This window comes from Megalobrama amblycephala, linkage group LG19, assembly GCF_018812025.1.
Source record: "Megalobrama amblycephala isolate DHTTF-2021 linkage group LG19, ASM1881202v1, whole genome shotgun sequence".
NCBI lineage: Eukaryota > Metazoa > Chordata > Actinopteri > Cypriniformes > Xenocyprididae > Megalobrama > Megalobrama amblycephala.
The window spans coordinates 20629618-20644948 of NC_063062.1; the positions used below are offsets into that span (position 1 = coordinate 20629618).

Consider the following 15331-nt stretch of genomic DNA (forward strand, 5'->3'; position numbering starts at 1 on the left):
GCTCCGATTCAAAAGACGCAGGTCCAAGATCGGTCGTAACCCGCCGCTTTTCTTGGGTACAATGAAGTAGGGACTGTAGAACCCTGAACTCATATCGGCTGGAGGGACCGGCTCGATCGCGTCCTTCGCCAGTAGGACTGCGATCTCCGCACGCAGGACAGGGGCATCGGCAGCTTTCACTGTAGTGAAGAGGATGCCCCTGAACTTGGGGGGGCGCCGGGCGAACTGAATCGCATAGCCGAGCCTGATGGTCCGAAGGAGCCAGCGAGACGGACTGGGGAGCGCTAGCCAGGCTCCCAGAGACCGAGCAAGTGGCACCAAGGGGACCACCGGCGTACCCGCCGCGGGGCAGCGAGGTGGAACGCAGGGACGCGGCCCGGGGGGCTCTCTGTATGAGGCGGCCCGAAGCGGGGTCACAGTGTGCTGTGCAACACTTACCTGCTTCCACAGGTGGACAGAGGGAGCAGTCGAGGTTTTGTCTGCCTGCTGCTCGCTGCTGTCCGCTGGCGACAGAAGAGGTGGATGAGAGTGGTGAGGTTCTTGCCCTCCCACTGCCCTCCGAGCCCTCTTCGGACCCGGAGATAGAGGAAACTGCTCTTTTATTGAAAATTTGGGTACCGCTGGTCGTTGGGCCAGCGGCGGAACAAAAAGGGGAAACAAAAGATTCTCCACCCGGCCCTCCTCCGGGGGAAGGAGCGGTGCGGTCACCACCTCCTGAAGAGCAGTCCCATCCATCTCCGGGTCGCCCGTCCTAGGGCCGCTTGGACTTGGCCTTGCCACCCTTCTTTTTAGGGGGTGGCGGGACGGGCTGGGCACCCCGCCCGCGACCGGCTCCACGACGCCGCTTGGATGGAGGCTGCTGCTGCGGCGTGGGAGCGGGGGCGGCCGCAGGGGGGCGCCCTCGGCGACGGGCAGACTGAGGTGCCGCCGGCGGTGGGGGTGCAGCAGCTGACCGCCTCGGCAGGATGTGACTAATGGCCTCAGACTGCTTTTGTACAGCCGAGAACTGTTGGGCAAAGTTCTCGACCGCGTCGCCGAAGAGGCCGGTCTGGGACACGGGGGAATTAAGAAACCTGACCTTGTCGGTATCCCTCATGTCCGCGAGACACAGCCAGAGATGGCGTTCCTGGACCACCATGGTGGACATCGCACGACCCACTGACCGCGCCGTAACCTTCGTCGCACGAAGCGCGAGGTCCGTCGCGGTACGAAGTTCTTGTAGAACTTGCGGATCATGACCACCCTCGTGTAGGTCCTTCAGTGCCTTGGCCTGATGGACCTGCAACAACGCCATAGCGTGTAAGGCAGAAGCGGCTTCCCCACAGGCCTGATAAGCCTTGCCGGTAAGATCCGACGAGTGCTTACAGGCCCGGGAAGGGAGAGACGGCTCCCCCCGCCAGGTGGAGTTAGGGCACAGTTGCATAGCAACGGCCCGTTCCACAGGGGGTATGCGCGCATAACCCTTCGCCGCTCCGCCATCAAGGGTGGTGAGGGAGGAGGACCCACCGACACGGTTTCGGGCAGTAAAAGGTGCCGTCCATGTGCCAGTGAGTTCTTCATGCACCTCCGGGAAGAAAGGCACTGGGGTGGGGGACTGAGAACCAGCCCTTGCCACCCCGAGAAACCAATCGTCCAACCGCGAGGGCTCGGGACACGGTGGAGGATTCCACACGAGCCCGACCCTGTTGGCGGCCCGGGAAAGCATAGCCATCATTTCCGGGTCTGAATCGGGCACAGATGTCACTCCCGAAGGAGGCAGCTGCGCCGAATCGTCATCCCCGAAAGTATCAGGCTCACCCTCCGATGCAGCGATCGACATCTGGTCGTCATGGGGAGCTCCGAAGGATACGGATGGTACACACCTCTGGGGTGGTCCACCGCGTTCCCCCGGCAGCTCTACTGGCTGCGGAGTGCACGAGGGATGAGGGTTCCTAGGGGGTTGGTTCCCCGAAGGAAGCGCGCTCACCGTGATCCTCAAGTCACCAGTCCCAGCGCCCGAAGCAACCCTCTGAGGAGGATTGGAACGAGGCGCCGGGACCGGGACTCCACCCCTTTGCAGGAAGTGGAGTCTCGACCGCAACTCCGCGACGGTCATCATCCCACAATGGGTGCATGACTCGTCCACAAACGCCGCCTCAGCGTGCCTTAAGCCCAAGCACGTGATACAGCGCTGGTGACCATCCCGAGGCGCCAGGTAACGACCGCATCCAGAAACACACAAGTAGAACGACATCTTTAAAAAGACGCGAACTACTCGTGTAAGCTCTTTCAGGAACTGCTCTTTCAAGTGCCGAAGCACGCAGGGGAAAGCCGCTGCAGCACAGACAGGGAAATGTGCAGCCTGTCGTGTGCACTCTCCTTGGAGATGCCGCTCTTACCAGCCGTGAAAACAGCTTTTCAGCGCTCTTTAAAGCGCACCGTACCAGCCGTAAGAACGGCTTTCACAGCTGACACACAGCTTTCTTTGCTCAGTGGGCAAAAAAAGAAAATAAACAAAAGGAGAGAATCGGCCCCGCTGCTGTGCTGTTCCACCTGCACCAGACGAGAGAGCAGTAGAGAGAGCTGGCTCGTTCCTTTCACACTCGCTCGTAGATACTACCATGTGTAGTTCGGCTCCGAAGCGAAAAGCTGAAGATGCAACGCACCTGCTGCTCATTATATACCCGCGCTGCGAGGCGAGCAGCTGATGCATATGATTGCATGCCAATGTGCATTGGCTCGTTTAGTTACACTCGAAGTAGATTGGCCTCTCTAGCGAGATTCCTATTCGTCGGTCATCCGACGTACGTCGAAGTGACCGACTGAATGGGAACTCGGTGTAACTCAGTTGCACAAGGTAGTTTTCATAAACACTTGGCATGGCAAGTTTCCTGAGGTAAATGCAACATTAAGTGACACTGTTCACAACCTGTTTTTCAATGGATCTTTCCATTTTTCCATGAAAAGAACACTGGTTGAGCGATTACATGAGAAATGAGACATTTCGGTAAGTTGTGTGAGTTGCAGTCTGACACATTTTTTTGCCCCCAGGATATAATCGGCCCTGATCATCGGCTGTTTTTAAACAAAAATAATCGCCTTTATCAGCTGATTCATCGGTGCTAAAGATTACATTTATATATCAAAAATCAACTGACACCAAAAATTAGTATCAGCCAAAAAGCAATATGGTACCAATATATTGTGTATCCCTAAATTGAACCAAAAGTTGAGATCTGTTGAATCAGTCTGATAAGAAATGGTGAATTGGTACCAATGTTGGAGCAGCAAATATATTTAAATGATGTATACTACAAAACTGAATTGGATTTGTTAACATTATCTCATAGACTAGCACATATTAAGAAGTCAAAATTGCAAGTATGAGTTCAAATGGGTTTAAAATTATGAACCAGCATTTATATTTCACACTGTGTGTTTGAATTTACTCCTATCTCAAGTTACAGCACAGCTTTTTTGTAATGAAATCTTACCATTAAATAAACAATGACAGCATAAAAAAAATCCTTATTATTGAGCCTGTGGCCAGTTCTGTCCCTGTAACAATCTGTCTGACATATTCAAAAGGAAGTTACTCTGCTATAAAGCCACATACACAGTCTGATGGAATGCACTGCAACAAACACACATACACACACGCTCTTGTACAAGACAGACACGTAGAGAAGTGTCAGAGAGAGAATGGGATACCTTACTGTTGATTTTGGACTTCTTGGCGTCCTTGCGGGGCTTCCTGTTCCTCCGCTCTCTGCCGTCTCTCCGTCCGAGCGCTCCCCCCATCTCCTCTCATCACACACTCATCCGCCACATGCCCTCTCACCTATCGCCCTGTCTTCTCCTCCTCGTCCTCTCTCTCTCTCCACACACTCACGTCTCGCCAGAGTGCTGCCCGCTCACACTCTCTCTCACATGCGCGCACACACGCTACCGTCCGGCGTGTGATGAAGGGGTGATTTTGTTGGATGCAGAGACGGGGAGGGTAAGGGAGGGAGAGAGGGAGGAGAAAAGGAGGAATAGGGGGAGATGTGGCGGTAGTTTTGAGGAAGGGAGGGGGAGACGATTTGGGGTTGAGCCAGTAAGGAAAAAGCTCACGCTTACTCATTCACACTCATTCGTTCACGCTGACAGTGTGTGTCCCATAGATAGCAGTGATGAAACAGCTCCACATTCTGACAACACGCACACACTATGCAGCCGACTGCAGCATGCTCATTGACCAGAACAGATACGACTGTGACTACATTAAGCTCCGCCTCCTGCTTGATGTGATTGGATGGAGGCAAACCAGGGTGGTATGCTTTTCTCTCCCTCTCTCACTGTGATGTCTGAGGTGGGACTTGTGGTTGGTTGATTAAATGATTGTGTATTCAGACTGCTTGGAAACAGTACTGATAGACCAATATATCGGCCAGGATGTCTACATGCTAGAGATTGATATGAAAGTGTGAGATGCATTTTACAGTCAGTATGAAACAGAAGAAGAGAAGAGAAGAGAAGCAAAAAAAGAAATTTGGTTCGACCAAATGACCAAACTGCACTTTCGCAAACACATTCTAGGTGCTCAAATTGGATGACATTTGGCCATTTCGAGATTACTGGTCTATTACCAGAATGGGTTTCCTTCCCATCAGGTCATTTTCATGCTCTACCGACAGTATTGTCAATGGATAATATAACATTTCAAACAAACACAGACATAATATTAATAATATCATTTATAATAATTAATATGAGCTGTATTAATATTAATTTGAATAACTTTAAGTAATCCTGGCCTTCTGGTTGAGAACCACTGCTGTAGTGAAATATGTAATACAATTAGGGTTGTCAAAAGTACCGACTTCGGTATCGTATCGGTATCGGAAGTCGATACTGAAATTTAAAAAATGTGACGATACCAGCATTTCCTCCTAGCATTTTGAGCGCTGTTGAGCGGATTCTTAAACATCTCTGATTGGCCATTGTGTTCACGAGCTCAACAGATATGTCTGTGATTAACCACAATGATCAACGCTTCAAAAATGTTGTAAATAGACATCTTTGATGTTCTTCACCAAGCACTTACACAAGATACACACGGGAGTGTTTCAAAGCAGGCGTCTATCAACGGATCCGTATATCAGCGGATATATTAGGAATCCGCTAATAGATGCCTGCTTTCAAATGCTCCCGTGTGTATCTTGTGTAAGTTCTCAATGAAGTGCATCAAAGGTGTCTATTTACAACATGTTTTCGTCACATTTTTAAAATTTCAGTACCGACTTGGTACTGACGTCTGTACTTTTGTTTGTTTAACATCACTAATAGATACAGTATTTGCCATTCAAATAACTAAGTCTGCCTCTTCACACTATTCCAGACCGCTGCAGTGGTAACAATTTGCACCAATATAATGAACTCATACAGGGTCAGGCATTTGCTGCAGTCTCCTTTACTCTTACACAGACTGCATTAAAGGTGTGTTTATAAAAGAGGAAGGCACAAAAATCCCCAAAATATCCAGACAGACACACACAGAAAGAGAGAGAGAGAGTGCTAAGGTGTGGCAGTTTTGTTTTCTCACTGCACTTAATAGGTCTGTAATATCATTCAAACCCAGTATAAATATGCGTCAAGTCTTCTACTATATTTATAAACAGACAATGCAATGGGACATGTGCATGGGACACTCCTGAAATGAACTACAGTAGAACTCAAAACAAGTGTAGTTTCCTCAGGTTTGTTAATTTGTGTTTCACAGACGTATCTTGTCATTTCAATCCTGTTTGAATCGAACACATCTGTGTAAATAACAAATGACCTACCTTTTCCAGTTAACTCATGCATCCTCTGAGAAATCTAATCCTGCCTAGATAGAAATGTCTGTCATTTCACAACCTCATCTATTCTGTTGAATTCTGTAATGAAAGCTAAATTTCTCATTGTGTGCAAGTCTTATGACTGCCTGGTGCACCTTCATTGTGGATTTAAACCGTGGTTCACACACGGCTGGCATCTCATCTGACATTTAAATATCTGAAAATTAAATCAATAAGGAGAGTCAAAAACACTGCAAAAATGTCTGCATCAGACAATCACATTTTAAAGAAATCCCACCTGAATCAGTACATGAAGTGACAGGCATCAATGTTAATAATTATAACTCCAACAGAGCACAGGGATTCTAAACTTATTTTGCTCAACATATCATACTAAAGTAAACCATAAATGCCCTTAATATCAAACACTAAAAATAACATTACTAAGAACTGAATAGGCCCAACAATATGCAAACATTTTTACAACATTATGACAGAAACTGAACATTTTTGGTATCTAAACATCACTTGAATTTTGAGGTCATACAAAAATTATGGTTTGCATAAACCATGTTTATTCGGTAACACTTCAGTATAGGGAACACGTATTAACTATTAACTTTTGCCTCAATTAACTATTCATTTACTGCTTAATAATAGTTGGTAAGGTAGTTTTTATAGCATTTAAATGTAGGTATTGGGTTGGATTAAGGGATGTGGAATAATGTCATACAGAATAAGGCATTAATATGTGCTTTATAAGTACTAATAAACAACCATTATACAAGTAATGCGCAAGCTGCTAAGCAACTAGTTAAAAGTGAGAATTGAACCATAAAATAATGTGTTACCCACTTTAGTTTAGGGTTCAATTCTTACTATTAACTAATTATTAACTAAGACTTTTGCCTCAATAAACTCCTAATAACTGCTTATTAATAGTTAGTAAGGTAGTTGTTAAGTTTAGGTTGGGTAGTATTAAGGATGTAGAATATGGTCATGCAGAATAAGGCATTAAAATGTGCTTTATACGTACTAATAAACAGTCAATATCCTAGTAATATGCATGCTAATAAACAACTAGTTAATAGTGAGACTTGGACCCTAAACTAAAGTGTTACCTTCTATTCTTACAGTGGCTGAACCCGTTTTAGGGGATATCCTTTTGTTAAAGCCACACTGTAAAACCAAACAGTGAAATTATTATTTAAATGAAATGAGTTTGTTTCATTCAAATAATAATGAAAGTTCATAGTACTTAATAGAAAAAAAGTTGTGTGAACTCAAAATTTCACTGTATTAAGCTGAACTTAATATGATTGAGTTGAAGCAGATTTCCAATTCTCAGCATGCTTTGCATCAGACTGTATAAATAAATGTTGAAATTAAGTGTTAATTTGTGTGTTTTTGCACAAGATTAACATAGAGAGACAAGTTAGTGTTTAATGTAGTGTTATGTTGGGATTTACAGGGGGTTCTGTTATGTTAGTTTTGTAGGGTTACCATTGTGGTGAAGAGTAGAGCCTGTGGTTAGGTTGAGGATGGGCTGCAAAACTTTAAAGACCACATATACTGTACGTTGTTTGATTATATCCATGCAAATATATAATAAAAAGTCTCTTTGATAGTTATACTAGCATGTGTTATTTGCTATCTAACATTTAACCAAGATCTGAATGTGATGTTTATGTAAATGAACTGGATGCAATTAACATTATGATGAGTTGGGCAAGGCTGAGAACTGTGGGAGCGAAGGGATGCCGGTAACACGATTGTTACTAAGAGACACCTCTGCACCACACTGGCCTTGCTCCGCTTCCACGGCTCTCGGCCCCGCCCCACTTGTCACTTTTTGAGTTTTACAGTGTCAACCTGCATTTTTTCTACTTTAAATAATCATTTTTAACAGCAGAACTCCTGCATGTTGTAAAAAATACATTATCCATGATACTGCAAAGAAGGCTCCACCAATCAGAAAAAAAGTCAAAAGCAAATTGTGTGCCCACCCAATCTCACAAAGCACTGCAAATGACGTAACAGAGTCTCCCTACAGTCTCAAAGTACTTCAATATTTGTATATACTATATATGCATATTTAGCAAACACTATTGTTTATAATTTAATTATGTCATTTGCAATGCTTCATGGGACTGCAGTTCTTTCAATCATTAAAGCCATTAAGTGCACAGTCTTGTACCTTTGTATTTTTTTTTTTCAAATATTTTTTTGCTTCAAATCAAAGTTGTGATTCACCTCAAAGCTGGTTGGTTTGGTTCATTTCTTATGTCTATAACTGAAGACTTTTTAAAAATTCCATTGGGAAACATGAATGAGAAAATTATGGTCCAAGGCACAACTTTTGTTATTTACTACAAAACATACAGTAAGTGTTTTCTTCACCCATTTAAATGGTGACAGGACTATGTATTGTGTTATCCTAACAATGCACCATGATATGGTTAGTTTAACACTAGCAGGTAATTATCTGCATTTAGCAGTAATTTTCTCTGCAGTTTGCACACCCCACTTTGTGTCACAATTTACCATTTGAGAACCAGTGGTTCAGAAACTAAGCTGATTTATATGCCACAACACAAATAAAAGATGTAGCACACAGTCTTCTGTTGGACTAAAAAGTACAAACATAATAGACACAAGATTCTCACATTGGCTGCATCTTTTTTAGCTGCTTTATTCTCTCTCTCTCTCTCTCTCTGTCTGATGGAGGGATGAGTCAGAGTGGTGTTCCGCACTGGAGGTTGACTGTCAGTAATGAGCTTCCTCAGGTGTGGCAGGAGGGGAGGAAGGTGGACGCCAAAGGGAAGATGACTGGAGATCAGGAATGAGGGATTGATGTGTAGAGAGAGATTGAGAGGTTGGATCGCAGAAAGGTGAGGTAGAGGTCACTAGTCAAACATGCCACATTTACTATTAACTTTAAAAAAGGGGTGTACGTTCAAGATCGCACACACACAGATATACACTGGCCCTGTACACTGACACAAGTTAGTAGCCAGAACACGTTTCTCCAAACAAGCAGCTCCAAACCTGTACTAGCTCAGGGTAGATCAGAGTCTTCTGTATCTCTCTCATACACTACATACAGACTGTCTGAGAGGAATGGGGTGAATGTCAGTGAAACAGAAAGAAGCAGTTCAGATATTAGATTTTAACATTCAACACACTTGCCTGTGCAACACCCTTCAGTTCATAGACTATGAAAGACTGAGAAAGGAAGGAAGGAAGAAAGGATGGATGGATGGATGTCTTAGGAGGAACAGTACATATGCTGCCCTGTTGACCAGTTACCTTACTCACTTTAGTCCTTAGCCCAGCTTCCATCAAGTTTTTGCACTGTTTTGTTATCAACAAAATGAAAAAAAGCTTGCAAAATTTGATGTCTCCAGCCTGTTGTCATCCCTAATAAAAAAACGCATTGTTGCATAAGTTTTGTTGTATTGCTAAAAACTCTGCCCTTGAGCCAATTTCCATACATAATTCGCATAATTCGTATATCGCAAATTATGTTGTATCTGTAGCATCCCAAATATTTGTGTGGAGTACTTAAAGTACTTATCCCAAATAAAATTTAGAGAGTAATGAAAAAATTGAAATTCGACAGTTACTATTTTCACAAATAGGCTTAATATTATTAAACTAGGAAATATTAGGATATATCAGAAGACGTTGGTAAAGTGGAGGAGCTCATCTGACAGGACTTGTAACTGCCTGTTTGCCATGAAGCCCATGGGTTTGGAGTCAGGACTGCTCATTTTATATTGTCCTGTATGCTATTAAAAGATTGGTAGGCCTACAATGAAATGTTCAGTCTTTGCACATAGCAAAAATCTTTAACGTACCCTTTAACATGCAGTCATGCCAGTCGCGGTTTGACGTGGCCGAGAATGCTTATTCAGATCATTCAACGCAAAACTTGTTCTGGTTTCAGAGTTTAATAACAATCAAAAGCATAAAAATTGCTGCTTTTTTTTTCTTTTTTCAGAGACAGATGCAGCTGTAACCTAAACATTTTATTTGTGTATTTAACCTTTTTAAATAGTCTGCGTTGGCTTAACTGATGCTTATTCTCACATTACAATTCTAAAATTTGGTCAGAGCTTTTCGAATTCAACCTACTTTATTTTCCTAATTTGTTTGAGATAAAATTACATTACATATTAATAAATTATTTTATTTACAAGGGTCATAGGACAGCTTCTGACCATTAAATAAAAAAAAAAGACTCACAATTTTATGACACAATTTGTATTTTTTTACAGACAGGCCTACAGGTCACATATTATTTGTGTATTTTACTTTCTTACTTTTTTACTTTTACTTTCTTTTTGTCAGCACTGGAAACACCAACAGCCTTACTTTATTTGACAGATGCCCCATTTTTATTTTTTGATGAGCTGCAGAGATTTTCAAGATGCTATATTTCCATTATCCCTTTGAAACAAAACTTTATTATATATTATTAAATTATATACATAATAAAAATATTTTTATTAACAAGTATCATGTTTTTTGCTATATAGACTATGTAGATCAATACTACTTGATATCAAGCAATATTCAGAAACAGATGCAGTTATTTTACTGATGAACTTTTATTAGACTGTAGATTGAAAAGAATGTTTCTTATTATTTTTAAATTGTATGAAACAACTGCCTATTCTGAATTTATACACTGTGAAACAATATTGTTGCAATTAGCTATTTCAATTCACAACTAAAATTCATAAAAAAATGTGTTAGAATAACTTCCCAGATTTAACTTGCTAACTCAAATATCACAGTTGCCACTAATTTCCCATTTTAAGTTGACTAAATGTAACTTGTAGGCTAATTCTGTCATGAGACACCACATTTACTTGCATTTAAGCCATTTTTCTTGGCAAACTAATTTTTGCGACATTTGAAGTATCGATATAGAATTTATGCGCTATAAAGTTAAGCAGAAAAAGATTGTGTTGACACTTTTACATTATGAAGAGCTAAACCTTCCTTTCACAAAAAATTCCTTGGTTGAAAACCTAGCCATTGATGTCTATCTGACCCAGCAAATGCATATGTTCATATTGGTGTCCATTTCTAAACAAATCACAACATGTACTTTAAAACCCTACAATGTTAATGCAAATACAATGTGAAGTGTGTGTATCAGCGAAGGCTGTTGTCTACACGCTCTAGTTCTCTTCCTCTCCTCTCATTCTCTGGAGAGCAGAACTTGCTAACACACAGCTGGGCCTGCAGAGTGTCCTGCCAGCCTTGTAATGCAGCTCAGGTGAGATTGTGATAGGGTTTGCCAGGGTCGAGCTGCATGCATCTTTATGAGCGCAGTAATGCAATGATAACTTCCCAGTTCCACATTAACATCAGCTGTTTCAGCACTGAGAGTCTGTTGTCTCTGCTTAAGAAAGACGTCTTTCTACCGTCTGTCATATGACCAACCCTGGCCTCCAGGCTCCTCTAAACATATACAGTGCATTAGGTCTCGGCTCAGTGAAAACAGAGTGAATGACTGAAAACTAGGCTAATGCTCGACCTGAACACACACCACTGCACACACGGCTGTGCCACAAATTGACAGTTCACATGTGCGTGAGTTTGCGTTCATTTGAGAGCATGTGCATACACGTGCATTTGTGGATGTTTGATCATCTGTGTGTTCACCCAGCAGGAGAGGTCAGTACAACAAATGAAACAATGTCAGTATATAAGGCCCTCACCAGCCCCCCTGTGCAAGCAGGAGATGGCGCAGTCTGGCAGCTAAATGGCACCCACAATTTAACAACAACAAAACCACAATGACGGAAAAGCAACTGTGAACTACGTTGGCCCTACTCAATTGGAAGACAAATCAGCGTAGGCGGCACTTAAGAGTGCCAGGGAATATGCCTGCTTCAAATTCTCTCCCTCTCTCTCACTCTCACACACACACACACTATTTCAATCCTCAAACATCAGCGTGCCACACCGGACAATTAAAAACTCTAGCAACTAGTAATGTCCGATTCACAAACCTGCCACTCTTTTGAACAGACTCTCTTTAGTAATTCAGTTGAACCGACTCACAAAGATTTTGTAACTTATTATATATTAACAGGGCTCCAGACTAAAGGTGATGATACACGGGGCAACTTTTTGAGCAATGTTGCCGGGCAATGTTGCCGAGCAACGTTGCTTGGGCACTTTCCCACTGAGAATGAGCAACAAATATATATCTGGATACGTTAGATCGGTCGTGGGCAATTTTTTGAGATCCTCCAATCAGAATGTTAGCAGCCGATCACGTGACCGGTTCGGAGATTTCAGAAAAAATTCAAACAAGATGGCGGCCTCTCAGCGGCAGTGGAGCGGAGAAAAGGAGTGTGAACTTTTATCTTTTTACGGTAGTAAGTTGTCATGCGTCAACCCAAAACAGGGAATTTACCTCATATATTGCTTAAAATACCAACAACTGTCCGAAAGTAATGCATGTATGTTGTAATAAAGCTATTGAATGATTTCAGTTAAATACTAAATAGACGGGATTTTTTTAACGTCTGTAGTAGCGTAGGCTGTAGGGCGTTTGACATATGAATAGCTTTTGATGCGATCGACACAGGTTCGAATCCGCCTTTTGCCGAACTCATTCTTCTCCCTTTTCCTGTCACAAATCAGATCGGCATTTATTTTTAATAAAAATGAAGAAAATATTTGAAAAGTTGAAATAAAGTGCCTAACAAGTGTTTATAATAAAGTATTTATTGAGTTGGCAATAGATTTGCTCCTCTCTGATTAGTTGCTGCCAACTGTCTGTTGCCCTAATTAGTTGCCCTGTGTCTCATCAGGTTGCCGTTGACAGCAACATTGCCCAGCAACATTGCTCAAAAAGGTGCCCCGTGTATCATCACCTTAACATTTGCGAGCAGTGTCGCTGGTGCCACTAAGTTCTACAGAAGGTGGCGCCAGCACCTGATTTGGTGGTGATGTTTTTTTTTTTGTTTTTTTTTTAATCATAAAGGTAATTGATCATATTACTATTGTTTTACAATAATCAGTGAAGTTACTAATAATATTACATGTTAATTCATTGGAAATTTGACAGTAAAGCACTGAGCTTGAATTGAGATGCAGATAAAATTAACTTTTTAACAGTAACATGCAAAAACATTTTTATAGGGAAAAAATGTAAATGTCTACTCTTATTAAATGTACCATACTGAACTGACCGACAGCTTCGGTGATTATAAAAGGAACGCTCTTTACTTGCTTTCTGTGTAATTCAGTCACAATTTGAAGAAGTTTTTGTTTTTCATGAGACTTCCAACTTTTCCATATATTACAGAGTAAATAAGTGCTCATCTGCCAACATCTAGTGGTAATTTCATGTCTTTTTTACAGTTTTGTTTGCCTAGAAGTGTTAGTTTTCCTTCATCTTTAAACTTTTAGGTTTTACAAATCATCACATTAAAAATGGGATGATATTTAGAGCTTATAAGTGCTGGAAAAAGTGTGAAGCACTTTAAAAAGTCCTTGAAAAGTGCTTGAATTTCACTCTCAAAGGTTTCCATGAACCCTGAAATGAATAATTTAAAAGCATTCAACTATTTCTGCCACAACACAATGGTTTCAGTAAGCGTTACTACATTAAATCTAGGGCTGCACGATTAATCGCATGCTATTCTCACGCGCATTTCGTCAGTAAAGCCGGTTCCCTGATTACCGCTAAATCGCCATCACCTGCTTTCAAATGAAGCGGCATTTAATAGACAGAGCCGTAGGTCACTGAAAAGCCACGCAATATCGCGTTCATATCGCAGATGAATCGCCTGCGATAATGAACGCGATATTGCGTGGCTTGTCCGTGAACTACGGCTCCGTCTATTAAAAGGCGCTCCGTTTAAAAACAGGTGATGGCGATTTAGCGGTAATCAGGGAACCGGCTTTACTGACGAAATGCACGTGAGAATAGCATGCGATTAATCGTGCAGCCCTAATTAAATCCATGGTGATTTGTGGACTGGGGAGCCTTAAAGGTGCTAAAGAGGATGTTTTGTTTTATACATTTTTGCAATATTACTTGAAACTGTCTTTACTAACTGATAAAAGACTATTTATTAGGTGCACTGAAAGGAATAATATTAATATACATCATCTGTGCACGAGGTAGGGCCTTAAAAACATCAGACGGCAGTGATTGACAATCGTTTACGCGATGATCGCGTAAACGATTGGCCCTCTGGCTTGTCAATCACTGCCGTGACATTCCTTGTGAGAGACATGCGCGGATTGGCCCTCTGGCTTGTCAATCACTGCCATGACGTTCCTTGTGAGAGATGAGCGCGGCTGCGTGCTCCAGTAACTTTCCACACTCCACAGGCGCCGCATGAGATGTTTTTGTCCGGAGACAGGAGTAACAACTGCAGATTATGAGTTACCTGCGGTGAGTCCGACATAATGAATCCACTAACACGATACAGCGAATGCCGGTGGTAAACACTCGTGTTCCAATACTTGTGCACGAGTTTTGGGAGGCGTTCTCTCGAAAGGGGTTGTTCTTACTCATGCACTCTTTTCAAAAACTCAGTAACAGTCTTTGGTTTCTCAGTCGACGAAAAGATCCTCTTTAGCACCTTTAACTTGTTTGTTCATGACACAGTGTTTCTCCTGGTTTCCACGTCAGCACTATTTGATCTGATATCTGTGGTTTAAAAAGAGAATTCTGCGCTAAATTTGAATGCTTCCCACTAGATCTCGCAGTGATGTTATTCATTTTGTGGAAAATTCAAATGCTTTCTCAGTGGATCTCCAAGCGCTGTGTAGTAACCAGTGTCACGTGATCAAGATCGGCATGTGCTGACGGTCCGCACTGCACAGCTCAAATTAAATGTTTCATTTCACTTTCGTTTAGTTTGCTGTTTGATGTTTCTCATATGAAACAGAAATGGCAGCTCTTATCAGTTGTGCAATGTGGTGGTCCCACCAGTGCGACCTCTAAGAAAATTTAGTCGCACTGGCAGAAAGTCGCAGACAAGTTGGTTGTTGTTTTTTTTTGTTTGTTTTTTGTTTTTTGATTACCTCTAAATATTAGTATTGCAAAAGCACAGGAAGATGGCTACTGTGGTTAAACCAAGTCAAATATAAAAAAAAAAAATCATTTTGCAATACAAATACATAGAGGTCAAGCAACCTCCATTGGACCGCTTGAGATAAATTGACCACTCTGGATTGATTTTTTTTTTACCTTTATGAGCATAATTTTTCTAACCATATAAAAACCACACAGCTTCAACATGCTTCATTCTCATGACAACTGAAAAGTCTTAGACAGTAATCGGAAATCACAAATTTCCAATAAAAATGAAATATAAAATGTCACATGGGGACACTGTCTTAACTCAAAAAGATAATTCTCTAAATAAATAAATAAATAACTGAATCAAAGAATTTGAACAGGTTCCATGAAATGAAGCATCAAAATGTATCAATTTGCTAAAATAAATCATATTTCCCTATGATTACAATAACTGAATGCAAGTCAA

General features: G+C 42.0%; 1 protein-coding gene across 2 annotated transcripts in view; it reads right to left on the minus strand.

The window, feature by feature from the left end:
* The window catches only part of shank3a (SH3 and multiple ankyrin repeat domains 3a), a 390305-nt gene that overhangs the window by 198512 nt on the left and 176462 nt on the right, over positions 1-15331 (minus strand). Inside the window, exon 1 of one of the 2 annotated variants that reach the window (XM_048169402.1) lies at positions 3696-4284. The exons of the other annotated variant lie outside the window; for it this stretch is intronic. The gene's annotated coding sequence lies outside the window, so the exon portion shown is untranslated. Of the gene's footprint in view, positions 1-3695; positions 4285-15331 lie in introns of those variants that run through there. 2 annotated transcript variants of the gene reach the window in all.